This window comes from Mastigoproctus giganteus, chromosome 1 (genome assembly GCF_048544385.1).
Source record: "Mastigoproctus giganteus isolate SK-2022 chromosome 1, ASM4854438v1, whole genome shotgun sequence".
Classification (NCBI taxonomy): domain Eukaryota; kingdom Metazoa; phylum Arthropoda; class Arachnida; order Uropygi; family Thelyphonidae; genus Mastigoproctus; species Mastigoproctus giganteus.
Genome location: NC_143575.1, coordinates 12,604,571 through 12,619,564, shown reverse-complemented (window position 1 = coordinate 12,619,564; position 14,994 = coordinate 12,604,571). Strand labels below are relative to the sequence as shown.

General features: G+C 39.9%; 1 protein-coding gene across 2 annotated transcripts in view; it reads right to left on the bottom strand.

The window, feature by feature from the left end:
• Positions 1-11,451, bottom strand: part of SK (small conductance calcium-activated potassium channel) — a 218,892-nt gene extending 207,441 nt beyond the window's left edge. For both annotated transcript variants that reach the window (XM_090371553.1, XM_090371579.1), the window contains exon 1: positions 11,156-11,451. The gene's annotated coding sequence lies outside the window, so the exon portion shown is untranslated. The remainder of the gene's footprint in view (positions 1-11,155) is intronic.
• Positions 11,452-14,994: the final 3,543 nt, after the last annotated feature.

Below are 14,994 nucleotides of genomic sequence, written 5' to 3'. Positions count from 1 at the left end.
TTACAGTATTTTAAAAAAATAGATTTCTTTCTTTCTTGGATGCATTTTGGACTAGTTTTCTTAACGCTATAAAGATTGATTAAAGGCCAACAGCAATCATATTGACTGCAGTCATCTCTTAAGAAACAAATCTATCACAGGTAATGATGGCATCCTATGGGTCCTGTCTTTTCAACTTCCCTTATCATAAAGGAAAGCTACTGTTCACACATTAACAAATGCTTCGTCTACAGACACCTTCGAGCAACTGTATTTAACCAAAATACTTTTGTCAACCACAAGTTAATCCAATTGGCTTTGGAGACTTTCATCAGTCAAAGACAGCATTTATTATCGTACAAGTAAGCATCTTTAAGTGAGGCAGATGCTCTTCAGAAGTATTAAAATACAAAACCCATCTTTGGACTCATGTAAGTCTTCGAAATATGTGTCACAGGAATGAAAATAGACATCCCATCCATATTGGACTCTGACTGCCAGTGAAACTTAGCAATTTTTGCACTTTTCTAAGGCAACTATCTTCACAGAGTTTAGTCCTTGGAAATATGCGGAATTCGTAAAAGAAAAGGGATGAAAAGCTAAGAAAATAGGGCCTTATACTTCCTATAACATCTTCCATGCATCAATTAATTTCAAATAAAATGGAGGACAAAATCATGTCCTCTCGCCTGAGACCGAATAACTCGGCCACGTTGTGAAAAGGCCAAAATGTGGGCTTTTTGACAAAAATCAATATATTTACTTAGTTGCTGCACTATTACTTGGATGACTGTAGATCTCTTCTCTGAAGCTCGTTGCATATCGTTCAACACAGATCCTCAATTGTATTTAGGTGTCTTAACGCATTTTATATATTTATTTATAAATAGGAGGCGTGAACACCATCTTCAGGAGAAAGATTCAAGAACTGCGTGCATGTGTTATAGAAGTACAAAAAATATTTTTTTGTAAAACATGACGTCATAGAAAGAAAACGTTTTCCATTTCTCCCTCTGCTCTTTTCGCTCTCCTTTTGATGTTTGTGTTTTACGTGAATACTTAATTCAGACTGGAGAGAATGCAGCAGAATATTTTACGTTTTCTATATTGCATCGCAACAGGGGAGACCGAGATCTTCCAGTGTAACAAAAGACGAGCTCACCCGCAGCTGATAGTATTCGCTATATTCTAAACATGTACACTAACTATACAAAGAATGAGGAAAGGCGAAGTTTGTAGAGTTCGAAAGATGGACGATTGTTGACCAGATGTGTATGTGTGTGTCATTATGAGCTGATCCAGTTGTTGTGAAGGTATACATGAACAAAGAAGAGGGTACAACCATCAACACAAGGGATGAGTTAGAGAATGGTTGAACGAATTATAAATATAACCAAGATATTCCTCATATTGTTAATCTCTTCACAATGTGTTGCTTACTCACGCACTTCGAATAAACAACTGTTCAAGTAACGAAGTTTATTGTGGTTTATTTTAAGCTGAGGGCCACCACCAAGAAAGGTGTAAATAGTTTCAATTCCGGGCATTTTTAGGTCCTTGAACCTCAGTTGCTATCAAAAATTCTATTTCACTCCTCGCATATCTTTAAACCGCCAGTCGTTACCGCTTTTATTTCATCTTACTTCCACCTTAGGTCTTAACCTTTACGTTACACGCTGGAAGAAATGCAATAATAAAAGTTTAATCTAATAACCGAGAACAAAATTAAGGAGCAAAAAAGCAAGTCCTTCAGAAACCAAGTGGCATCTTCAAATTCAAAAACAAAGACATGCACTAGCATCCCCACAACTCATTGGAAGGCAAAGAAATATTTCATGGCACCTACTTGAACACGCAAGGAATGTTCTTGCCCGGAGTCTGTGTTTTGTTCTTTTCTTAAAATGAGATAAGAAGTGAGAGTTATTCTTGATTTGTGTCAGTTTTATGTTCCACTCCGGCCACTTCGATGTGCGTTCTGCGTTTAAAGTTCTGGGTCGAAGCCACCGCAGACAATAAAAACTCGAGAAGTTTAGACAGGAACAGGGCTTTCTAAGTACTGTTGTGTATACAAAGCGATTTCTTTTTGTTCGCTTTCTGCGTTCACCTGCCATAAAACCGTACGTCTCCTTGGAGAAGGAATTCGTAAAAACCCAGGCCTAACTCGACCCCTCTAAATGTAGCATTAACGTATAACAGGTCCATGGAGTGCAACTTCACGAAATTTCTAATTTCTGCTATTAAATGTAAGAAAGTATCCACACGATTTAAATTGTAGGAAAATCTCTTTTGCTGATTAAGAAGATGTATTTCACAGTGATGGACAAAGATGTAAAAGGAGAGTTCTTAAATAAAAGATTCTAGCGATCTTTTCCTAAGTTGTAAAGATTCGCGTTTGATCGGATTATTTTAATCTTCTTACAGTGATCCTGACGATCAATGTTCAATGCGTGGACTGAGAAATCCTGTAAAGTATTTGTAAAGTTTTCGTTTCTTCTTTTTCACTGCATGTTGAGCTGCGATAGGGAAGAACAAATATTTGACAAGAACAAGATTGTTTAAGAAGGGATTGGTTAGACAATTTCCGGTTTGGAGGAAGGTAATGATCATTTAAGATATTTGAACGTTTGCGTTGCTTTTGCTAGTGAAGTGGATTTAAGGAGTGGAAGAAGAAAGGGATAAGTTTAAGAAGAAAGTGTGGACACAGGTATGATCTGTCTGTAGACTGTTCTAGCGATAGATACTGTCGAACACATCATGACAAGGAAATAGATATGGGGAAAAGAAGAAACCAAGAAACAGAGGAAGCAGAAAGAGATAGACAGACAGAAGCGCGTGTGTATGTGCGTGTTATGGGAGGGTTTAAGGAGGCATAAGCTGTCGGGGCTATAGTGCGCCTACAGACAGAAACAAAGAAAGAAAAAGAAAAGACAAAGAAGCAAAAGTGAGTGTAAAAATGAAAGAAACAAATAGATAGGAAACTGGACACAGAAGGAAAACAGCGATAAAAGTAGAATATGAGAAAGAAAACACAGACAGACAGACCAGAAAGAAATGAAAAGCTTGGGAGGTAAAAGATGAAACAAAGAGAAATATAAAGAACGAATAAGAAAAAGAATAAAAGAAGAAAGAAAAAACAGAGAAAAAATAATCAAATAATCAAGGAACAAGAACGAAATGGAAATGAAAGGTGAGAAATATATAAAACAGGGTGAGAAATATAGAGGCATGTGATGCAAGAAAGCTTATACAGCATCAGCAACAAAAAAAAAAAAAAAAAAAAAAAAAACTTTTTTCATTCACCCATCCACTCGCTCCAAACGTTTTTCCACTTCTTCCTTGAATTTATTTAAGCTATCAACTTCCACAACCACAGTTGGAAGTTTGTTCCAGTAATCAGCCACTCGCTGGCTAGAGGCAAATTTCCGCACATCTATTCTACAGCTGTCTTTCCTCAGTTTGAATCTCTGCCCCCTCAGTTTCGTAATCTGAACAAGAGGAAGAATTCAAACAGCGTTGAGCATGCGCAACCCATTAAAGGCCTTATACACCTCAATCAGATCACCTCGGAGGTGCCTAGTCTGCAGACGCTGGAATTTACACAACTTAAGCCTTTCTTCGTAAGAGCAACCCTTTGTTCCACTCACCAATCTTGTTGTTCTTCTTTGTACTCGTTCTAGCAACTCCACATCCTTCCTAAAACGAGGCCTCCAACCTGTACGCAGTACTCAAGGTGTGGCCTGACCATTGCCTTATACAAAGGGACAACAACCTCCTTATCCCTGCTAGCAAAATTCCTGTATATCATTGACAAGGCCCCATGACCTACTCTGGAAGCCTGTCTGCACTGCTCAGAAAAATTCATATCTGACTGAACAGTTACTCCCAGGTCCTTTTCATTCTCCAATACCCTGAGTGTAGTACATAGTTGGTACGTTTTTGTGGATTACTGCTATCCATATGCAGTATTTGCGTTTGTCAACGTTAAACTTCAGTTGCCACCTCTCAGCCCATCTGTTCAACTTTTCTAGATCCTGTTGCAATACCGTACTATCATTAACAGCACTATCAACCTTTATATCATCTGCAAACTTGGACATTGAGCCTGATATATCTTCATGAATATCATTGATAAATACACAAAATAACAATAGGCCCAACATCGAACCCTGGGGAACTCCACTAATAACATTAGTCCACGAAGAGCAGTGTCCATTGATTACCATTCTCTGCCGTCTCCCACTCAACCATCCCTTTATCCATTGCAGCAACTTGTCCTTAATGCTACACCGCTCCAATTTGTGCAGAAGTCTACCCATGACTCCATGGGTAAAATGCGCAACAGTGTCAAAAGCTTTCCTGAAATCCAAGTATAGGATATCAAAGTTATTCTTTGCATTCAGTTCCTTTGTAACCACATCATAGTATCCAATCAAATTGGGCAGACAAGACTTTCCCTTAACAAACCCATGCTGTGTCTGAATTATTGCTGCAGTCTTGTCTAGATGATCCTGCAATGCATCTTTAACTAGCGACTCCATTATTATCCCCTGAACAAAAGTTAAGCTAACTGGTTTGTAATTATTTGAGTTACTCTTTGAACCCCCTTTGTGATTTGGGGGATTTTCACATCACCAGTCGTCCGAGGGAACTTCCCCTGAGTCCAACGAAGCTCTCACAATTATGGCTATGGCTAAGGGCTTGCTTACTTACTTACTTTGCTGCCTCCTTTAATATAACTGGATAGATCCCATCGACCACAGATGCCTTTTTTATATTTATATTCAACAATTTCACCACCACTTTGCTCTCAGTTATTACAAAAATCATTAAGCTCCCTGCTGGGATTTGATAAGCTTTTGGCCTCCCCTTCCCTATAGAATTCCTCATGTGAGAATGTAGATGCAAAATACTCATTGAATTTGACAGCTATCTGAGCAGGATCATCAACAATTGAACCATCGATATCAAGTGGACCAACCTGATTCACCTCTTTCTTCTAGAGTTTACATAAGTAAAGAATTGTTTTATGTTTTTCTTTGAATAATTTGCCAGCGATTTCTCGTAATGAGCCGTAAAGTGCGAGAAAAGAAGGAAAGAAAAGAAATGACGGAAAACAAAAATTATGAAATAACGAGAGAGAAAGAAAGGAATATAAAGCGTGAAAACGAAAGTAAAACAAAAAGGGAGAATCTGAAAAAGAAAGAAAAGGAAAAACTAGAAATAAAACAAAATTAGAGAGACAGAAATAGGACGAACGTAAAAACATTCGGAGTGTTTGGGTGCTTAAAAAACATGTTTCTCGATCTTGCTTTTCCCCGCGTCTCCATTACTGCTTGGTTCTGCTTCGTCCCCGAAGGCGTACAAGTCGATAAACAGTTTTATCCGAAGCACTCACATGGCTCGAGTGCATCGAAGTGTCTACAATTGCTTTTAAAGAAAACACACGTCGCGATCCTCTATCCATCTTAATCTTGTGATTCCGAGGTAATTATCTGAGAGGGAAAAACGCTTAAAAAAACAACTTCTGGAGTCACTCCTAAAGAAACAAAACCTGGTGGATTGCCTTGAAAGGCAATTAATCGGAAAGAATTAACCTCATTAAAAATGAATTCCATCGTTAGACTCAGGCAGCTCCAAGAACACTTCCTCTGCGTCTGATTCCCTCGACAACAACACAACTCGGTTAAACCAAGTTCCGGCCCGTTTTTTTCCTTAATTATTCGATGCAACTGCCAGAGTAGTAACTAAAATATGGCCAGCCATCTGGCGATATTCCTGAGGCCAATTGTGATCCGTTCCATAAACAGCGGCATCTTATCGGTTGCTATGGAGACGAAGATAAGAACCATTGGCAAACAACCGGTTGGGTTGGTTTTGGCCTAGTTTCAAATACGCAAGGACGTTGAGTAGTCGAGATGGTTTGGATGCCAGAATCCGTTTGGCCATAATGGTTTAAATCAGCCGATAAATGGTTGATGACAGAGACAGTGGAAGGATGGCGTAAATCCCACACGATCCCAACTGATCATCTTTCGCAATTCCTACCACACATCATTAATTTGTAAACATCTCCAAATTATGCTCTGATCTGATCGCATTGTACACTCCCCTCGCTGTGTATACACCGAATATTATTCAGAACATGCCCCTGTATTTCTGTAACCAGCAATCACTCCAGAGCTTGTACACAACCAGTCTCAATAAAGATAATTCCACGAAACCAACCGTGTACTTAAAAGTGCATCTGAATTGTCTAAACGAATCTACACAAGATGAGTCCCCCATTATTGCGTGCACCCTATTGTGTGCATGCGTCATCAGTCGATGGGGATTTTGCACGCAACCACCATTTCCCAATAAATATGCAACCGAGCATGCGCAGTAGTAACAATGGAAATAATTTTTCCTTTTCAATTGCAAAAGAAGAAAATATTGAATTCCTCACACGGTGTGGTGCTTCTTTACATAATTAGTACTTACATTAACCAATCAGGACATAAACATCTTTCGCTTTTGTATATTTAATACCTGATAATTATTCAAATAGTACGAAAAATGAACAAAAGAAGCAGCCTGTTTATCGACATTCTTTGGAAAGAGATTCCACTAAAGAGAACTCTCTTCAGTGGCATTTAGAATCAATGTGGAGAAAAATGACGTAATGAAACTTTTAATTAATATTCTAAATTAATTGAAATTTTCCACACAATTAATATCCATCACTTTAGACGTGTAATTAGTCATAAATAGGGCGAATAAATCAGACTGGTTATAACTTATAAGTAAATAAATAAGTCCACATGAAGCTCTTAAATTTATCTTATTTGAAAGGTACATTAAAAAATATGTGTCAGTGCTGCCACATGGTGGTTGGAGTAAAATTAAACTCGTTTTCAGCATTTTTCAATACTGTATATTGTTTATTTAATGACTGCCACCTGGTGTTGGGATCTGTTTAATCTAGTTTTTAGTATTTTTCAATATCTGGTTTATTAAATGAGATGAATTTTAGCTTACAGATCACCTACTGGTACTGCCCCCTGCCGTTAGAATATTAAATGGAAATTAAAAGGATATTAAGCGATAGTGCTGCCACCTGGCATTGGAATGCAATTAAACTTTTTTAGCATTTTTAAATATCTTGTTTATTAAATGGCTGCCACCTGGTGTTGCAATTCAATTAAACTAGTTTTTAGTATTTTTCAATATCTTGTTTATTAAATAAGATGTATTTTAGCGTACAGATCACGTCTGGTACTGCCCCCTGGCGTTGTAATGGGAAAACAGGTAAATAAACATGTCCACGAACGGTTAAAATTATTTTATTTGAAATTGAAATTATTAAGCGATAGTTCTGCCACCTGGCGGTCGAATGCAATTAAACTCGTTTTTAGCATTTTTTAATATCTTGTTTATTAAATGAGATGTGTTTTAGAGTACAAATCACCTACTAGTACTGCCACCTGGCGTTGGAATGGGAAAACAGTAAATATATTTGATTACTTCAAGTCCACAAAAAGCTCTTAAAATTATCTTATTTTAAATGGATGTTAAAAACATTAAGTGTAGTGCTGCCACCTGGCGTTGGAATACTATTAAACTCGTTTTTAGCATTTTTGAATATCTTGATTATTAAATAGCTGCCACCTGGTGTTGGAATGAAATTAAAATCGTTTTAGCATTTTTCAATATCTCGCTTATTAAATGAGAGTACAGATCACCTACTAGTACTGCCCCCTGGCGTTGAAATATGAAAACAGATAAATACATTCGATTACTAATTTCTAAATAAATTAAACAAGTCCAGAAGAAGCTCTTAAAATTATCTTATTTTAAATGGATGTTAAAAACATTAAGTGTAGTGCTGCCACCTGGCGTTGGAATACTATTAAACTCGTTTTTAGCATTTTTGAATATCTTGATTATTAAATAGCTGCCACCTGGTGTTGGAATGAAATTAAAATCGTTTTAGCATTTTTCAATATCTCGCTTATTAAATGAGAGTACAGATCACCTACTAGTACTGCCCCCTGGCGTTGAAATATGAAAACAGATAAATACATTCGATTACTAATTTCTAAATAAATTAAACAAGTCCAGAAGAAGCTCTTAAAATTATCTTATTTTAAATGGATATTAAAAACATTAGTGCTGCCACCTGGCGTTGGAATGCGGAAACTGGTAAATATATTGGATTACTAATTTCTAAATAAATTCTGAAAAAATTAAACAAGTCCATAAGCTCTTAAAATTTGAAATGGATATTAAAAATATTAAGTGTTAGTGCTGCCACCTGGTGTCGGAATCTAATTAATCTTGTTTTTAACATTTTTCAATATCTTGTTTATTAAATAAGATATTTTAGCATACAGATCATCTACTAGTACTGCCCCCTGGCGTTCGAATGGGAAAACGGGTAACATATTTCTTTAAAAATCTTTTTCCTCATATATAATTTTAAGTTCGAATTTTTTTATGATAAAATGGAAAAGATCGATGCAATTTTAAATAAAAATGGCTTGGATATAAGCCGTTAACATAAGAAAATGGCCAGATGTGTTTTATATAAAAACTTGGTTTCTTTTCGAGACAGTCTATAAAAATCCTTTAAAAATAAACTTTAATATGACCTGAGAATTGCAGAATAAAGACAGAAAGATAGTAGAACATCAATATTGATCGTTTCTTCTGCAGTCACTCCATTGAATATTTTAAAATGATGTAATCCTTTCAATTAAACACCGCCCTTCTTACCTGGACTACGAAAAAAGAATCGAAATAGATGTGCCCAATTACCTTGTCGGGTAGAGATTAGCGATCACACAGATTTCGAGAACTTCCAGTGGATGATGAGATGGTGGAAAAAAAGCCACTGTAATTAAACTTTAGAGAAAAATCAATTCTTAGAAGCAAGAAAGTTCTTGAGAGAAAGAAGAGTCTATGGAAAATTTGACATCACCACTTCTTTATATAAAATAGACGCAGAAATTATTGTAAAAGTATTGTGTACTGAAAAAAATACCATCCTGTACTCTTCGAAGAGAGGTACTACTATTGGTTCAAATTTCCACCGATAGAGGGTTTTGTTCACGCCTTAATGTTTGCATCGATAGAGAACGTTTCGAAAAAAAAAATTCAAGTTGAACCTTGAGGTACACCAGGATGAAATGTCTCAGACAGACGATGCTATTTTTAGCAAACTTGAACCTTGAGGTACACCACAATGGCGATTTTTAACAAGTTTATTATTTCTAATAACCAAATTTATGATGAAACTTCAGATATTTCCGAAATGAGTGATAACTGCGTTCATTTGCAGACTGTCAAGAGAGTTTTTCCTACTTTCCTTCATGCGTACACATACACAGGCAAGGCATTCAAAACAACCTTCTTTTTCTTTTCCCCCCACGGCAATATCATGTTTCTGACTCCTGCCTCCCACACACGCACATAAATCACGACCCGTCTTTTCAGCCTTAACACGTCCTCTTACGTCTGCCCAACACACTAACACGAAGCAGCAGATTTTTGTACTTTCTTTCTAGTCGGTTTATGCAAATGAGAATGAGGCTGGATTTTAACTTAAAATCTTCTGCAGTTTTAATTCACGTGTACAACAAAATGAGACGCGGTGAGGGTTTAAAATCCTGAATGAAATAGGACTGTACGCTTTTCAGTCCCCCCCCTCCCCAAGTAATGGAGGCGCGTTGCATGGAGTAGTGCAAAATCCACCCCCGGCAGATCTCCTTTGTTATACACAATCTTTAGGCTACTGTTCGCTGTCACCAAATGTCGTAGCTGGCAATAAGGCAGGGCGTGCCCACCCTTGTTGGGGTAGGGCCTTAATAGCAGTTTACGTTGTCAAGGCAGCAAGAGGTTATTATTACTCGCTGTTCGCTGTCACAGATGCTTCGCTGGCAATATGCAAATATTCAACTACCCAGCACGTGAAAATGATTACAGTCACATAAGAGTAGCACGAGATCCCTGTTTTTTTGTGCAATAGTGTAGTTGAAGTGAAGATTAGTCTAATGCGATTTCGTGGTTTTTCAATATACGTGATGTGTGGCTAGTGCAGAATTGTAAACACGAACCAAAAAACAGAGAGAGAGAGAGAAAGAAATGCTTGTACTACTGTATGGGGTGAGGATAGACAGAACAGAGAAAGCTAAAACACGGGAATTTGGAAAGCAATATAAAACTTGAGAGAGAGAGAGAGCGAGAATGATAGGAAGATATGGAACAAAAAAGAACAGAAGTGTGAAAGAAAATGAGATAATAAAACAAAAATAAGACCAAAAAACAATGACACGGGAGGAGAGAATGATAAATAGAAAGAAATAAAGAAAATATAAGGAAGAAAGAAAATACGACAAAGAAAGAATTATAAGGGGCCATAATGGGGGGGAAGGAAAATTAGCTGGAAATATAAAGTGGACAGAGGATTGGTCTATCGTGATGTCCCCCAAGGATCGGTTCTAGGACCACTGTTACTTTGATTTGCATAAATGAGATCGACGAAAGGATAGAAGGTGTGAGGTAAAATTTGCAGATGATGTGAAGATTGGAGGGGGGGATGACTTCAATAGACTTCAGGGATGGTCAGAAAAGTGGGAGGTAAGGTGCACTTGGGGTAGGGCAACCCCAGAATAATTTGCACACTTGATGGGGTTCAATTGAAACAGTAGAGGAAGAAAGAGAGCTGGGAGTTATGATGAGCAGTGTAAACAAGCTGCCAGGAAGGCCCAGGGTATCCTGGGCCTTCCTGGCAGCCTGCGTTTTTGAGGGACAGAGCGAGGGATCAACCCTCCCTCTGAAAATTACGAAATGCAGTCTTGAAAGTCTGTAACAGTTTATTTATTACTTAAGATTTGCACGACGGGTTACCCCCAATCTCCCTCCCCCAGTTTCTCACGACGTCTGACTGCTCAACGTCGTTTGAACCTAATGTTTCCGTTGCATGTCAGAAAGGTGGGTTATCGCAGCGAACGAAGCATCCCGCCGCACAGGATGTTGTGTTCGCCAGGTGCGTTCGCGTGCTGAGTTTCAATCGGACCCCGATGTTGTCGACAGGGGTCCGCAGATAGAGCCGTTACTAAACGCCGTTAAGTGCGTTAATGTCGCCTCGGACTTAGCGTAATCGTGTGTTGTTTCGCTTAAGCAGCGGAGCACTTACCTCTTAATGCGCTTTCGGGTCCCCCGAGTCCTTAACTTCCGCAGGCACGTGGACGAGTCCCGACGCACACATGACCACGAGCATTAAACACCACACAAGACGGGGGTTCCGCCGGCCACAAACGTATGTCAAACGCGGCGGCAACAATTTCTCCGGAAGCAGTTCGGCCGCATTTTTTGGACGTTTCCGCCGGGGTGAGCTGGAAGAGAGCCAGACGCAATTTCCCACGTGTGTCGCTCTCTCCGACAGGGTTGTCGCCGATAGGTAAAAATGCCGCGAACAGTCCGCGCACAGCTCGCATCACCGCCTTCCAGTGAACTAAAGCGGCGGCACTGGGATGTGCGGGCTATACCGCCGAGACGAGTCCATTGTTCGGTGGGGGTAAGCCGGGGGGAGGGGGAGGAGGAGGAATCGCGTGAGCAACAAGCCGGCTGTTTTCGTTCGAGTCGTGTGCCGAGATTGGGGTTCGTTAGAGAGGAATGTTCGGTGCGCGTTACAAGAGCGTTTCATATTCGTGGAGTGGTTTGAGAACTGAATGAGGTGTTGCCATGGAAACGAGCATTGCGAGGTTAATAGAAAGGTCAAATTAGCGGGAGGACTGCGGGAGGAGTACGGGAGGACAGCGTTTGTGTGGGTGTCTTCCAACAAACAACCGGCCACGTTTTCGGGCGAATTTCGAGCATGTGACGTGTACGTGCAGCCCCACATGGTGGAGGGGCTCCGTGCTATGAGGTATTCGTTGAGCTCCACCTCGTTCTCTTCTTCTGTCTGTCTCTCTCTCTCTCTCTGTACTGTATCCCACCGTACTCTGCATATGAGGTGCAGTACAAACAGAGGGAGAAAAAGAATTAGAAAATCCTTACACTTTATTTTAATCTCTCTCTCTCTCTCTCTCTCTCTCTCTCTCTCTCTCTCTCTCTCTCTCTCTCTCTCTTTGCAGCTCTGTTTTCTTCTCTCTTATCTTTCCTTTCTTTCTTTCTCTATATTCTTCTCATTTCTCTCTCTTTCTGTCTATTCTTCTCTCTCTTGTAGCTATATTTCCTTTCTTTCTTTCTTTCTTTCTCTCCTTTGTAACTGTCTTTCCATTCTCTCTCTATTTCTTCCTCTCCTGTAGCTATTCTTTCTTTTTTGTAGCTCTGTTTCCATATGGGCCTCCAGTGCAGCGCAGTGGGTACGCCTTTTTTCTACAGTTTCAAATAGGTGCGCGGTTCAATTCTCACGAAGCAGACGACATCTGCAGGACAAACTCCATTCATTCTTTGTATACAAATGTTATTGGCATTATTTGGTAAATAAATCTCTCTCTTTCTCTCTCTATCTCTCTCTTTCTCTCCTCCCTACCATCTACCTCTCATTGATTTTCCTCCGTCTTCCGTAGTTTCGATTTCTCCGAAGTAGGCGAACAAGCGTCTGTCCGTAGATCAATCGCAGGTGCATGACGGGAAGGTTTTGTCAATACCAAGAGGAGAAGGTGTATTCGCAGCGTTTTGGACACTCTTTCTCCTCCCGCCCGGTCCTCTAATGCACGATACTTGAGCGGCGAAGAGTGGTTCGATGTTTTTTATGGTGACACGTCCAATTTCATCACAGGATGAACTCAATTAGCGTTTATGGAGTCTGTTGGGTGCATTTCAACAAGTTGGTCATAATTGCGCTTCCAGTTTCTTACTTTCAACTGACCTAAGGAATTCCGGGATAAAAACCTACCTATCATCCTCGCCTGAGACCAACTAACCCAGTCAAATCATCCTCGCCTGAGACCAACTAACCCAGTCATGGAGTGAAAGAAGCACATAAAAGTTCCTCGGGCCATTGAAGAGAAGATTGAAACCCGGACCTTTTCCAACCGGTGTGGGGAGGACGGTGAGTTTAACCACTGCGCTAACAGGAAGGCGGTATTTTGGTCTTTTCTCCTTCTTTCAACCGTAGTCAATTCAGCTACTAATGGCAGGCGTGCTGAAGCAATACGACCTTCCAGTTCATCCAAATGGTGATCACAGTGGTTAAAGTCAGGACTCTGGACAGACCACTGAAGATTTTTCCCACCGGTGTCTTCACCAAGTCACTACAGGCTCAGCAGTGTGGCATGGCACATTGTAGTGCTGAAACAGAAGAGTGACGCTGTAGATATTGTTGCTGAACTGCATAAAGAGGGTAATTGTCCAGAATGTCAGTGCACGGCATGTGAGTCAATGTTCCAGGAAGAACGACCAATTTCCCAAGCCCAAAACCAACCTCAGATGGTGACAATACACCCAACCTCCACAGTTGGGATGTCACACTCTGAAAAATAACGTACCCGGGCATCCACCAAGTCTAAACACGACCATAATATCGGAAAGCCATGTATCGATCTGCCACTCCAAATCAAGCTTTCCAATGTTTCATGATCCAGCTTGTGCACCAGACATATCCAAGCCCTATTAAAAACTGTGATTTTAAAATCCAATGCTTTCTAACTCCCTGGAATGTGCAAACCACTCTTCTAGCATCCTCCGGTATCTTTCCCTCAATTCTTGCCTACTCCAGTGGCTTATCAACTCAAAAAGACTCCCGGATGTAGAAGCACCATGCTTTTTCCTACAACAGCTCCCTTGACTTATCTGTATTCCTGTGATCTGTTTTCTTCTAGCTTGAATACACGGTCCATCTTTTCCAACTCGTAGTATCCTATACTTTTGGTAATGTAGTTTATAATGTCTTAAATTGCGACTCTTCAAGTTGGTTTATTGTTTTGCTGGATGAAAAACAATTACATTGAGAAGCCTTCTTGAACTATTGTTTGATCCAACTATAGCGGCTGTTTAACAAATTCAAACAAGACATCCATTGTCGCTGTTCATTAACTCAATGGTACCCGAAGCGATAGATCCATTTGCATATTCATTAGATTAGTCACGATTCTGCCAAGTGGACAGGGACTTTGGAACTTTCTTCGCTTCCATAATCAAATTAGACGCTGCTTGTAGAAGGAAGTATGTATCGGCTGTCGACTTGATGCCCGGCCCTTTTGAACCTTGGGCAATTCTTATTCGCACACGTCGATGAATTAATTGAATAAAACAGAACCTTCTTCAAAGGATTCATGCAGTTGAATGGTGCGATAATTACTTACCTGTTCCTAATAATGTGACCATGCAGTGTACAAGTGAGGGATTTATCTGTAGTACTCCATCCACCCCACTTTGTGTGAGCGCAGATTCGCCGTTAAGTAGACGCGAGGGTGGACAAAATGCTGAATCGACATTCCGTACAAGCGAAGGGTCACAATCGGAGCTGGGCGAAGTGTGTCGGATTATAAAAGAGGGAGATTAAGTTCCCGGAGTGCTCGGAGTGCAAGAGAATTCAATCTGTTGACGTCTTCCTTGCGATGCCATCGATTTTTATTTCTCGGCATCGGTTGGATAAATATCACTCCAACGGATATTGATGTCCAAAGGGTCAAGGATCCGCTTAGCCAACTCATCAATATTCATTTCTCGGATTCGATTTGGTTAGTCAATTGCATGGTACAACAAGAGACATCGTGTAGCTCTTAATGTCCAGGAATCCTTTCCATCCTCTTTCTTTCCATCTGAAACATTCCTCTGAAGAAATCCCTCTCCATCCTCTCTATTTAAAATAATTTCAAAAAAAAGGATGCAGATTTTACCAATCTCTGAGATGGACATCTCCAAAATCCATCCCAAATAAACTGAGCTCTAAATGTTACCATTTTAATTTTCATAACTTCAGCGCCCTCTAGTGACAACCACAACTGAAACACAAGAGAGAAGACGCTCGGTAACTTGTGTTAGAGAAGCTGCTAGGATCACGTTGCTATGGTAACTTCAATCCTT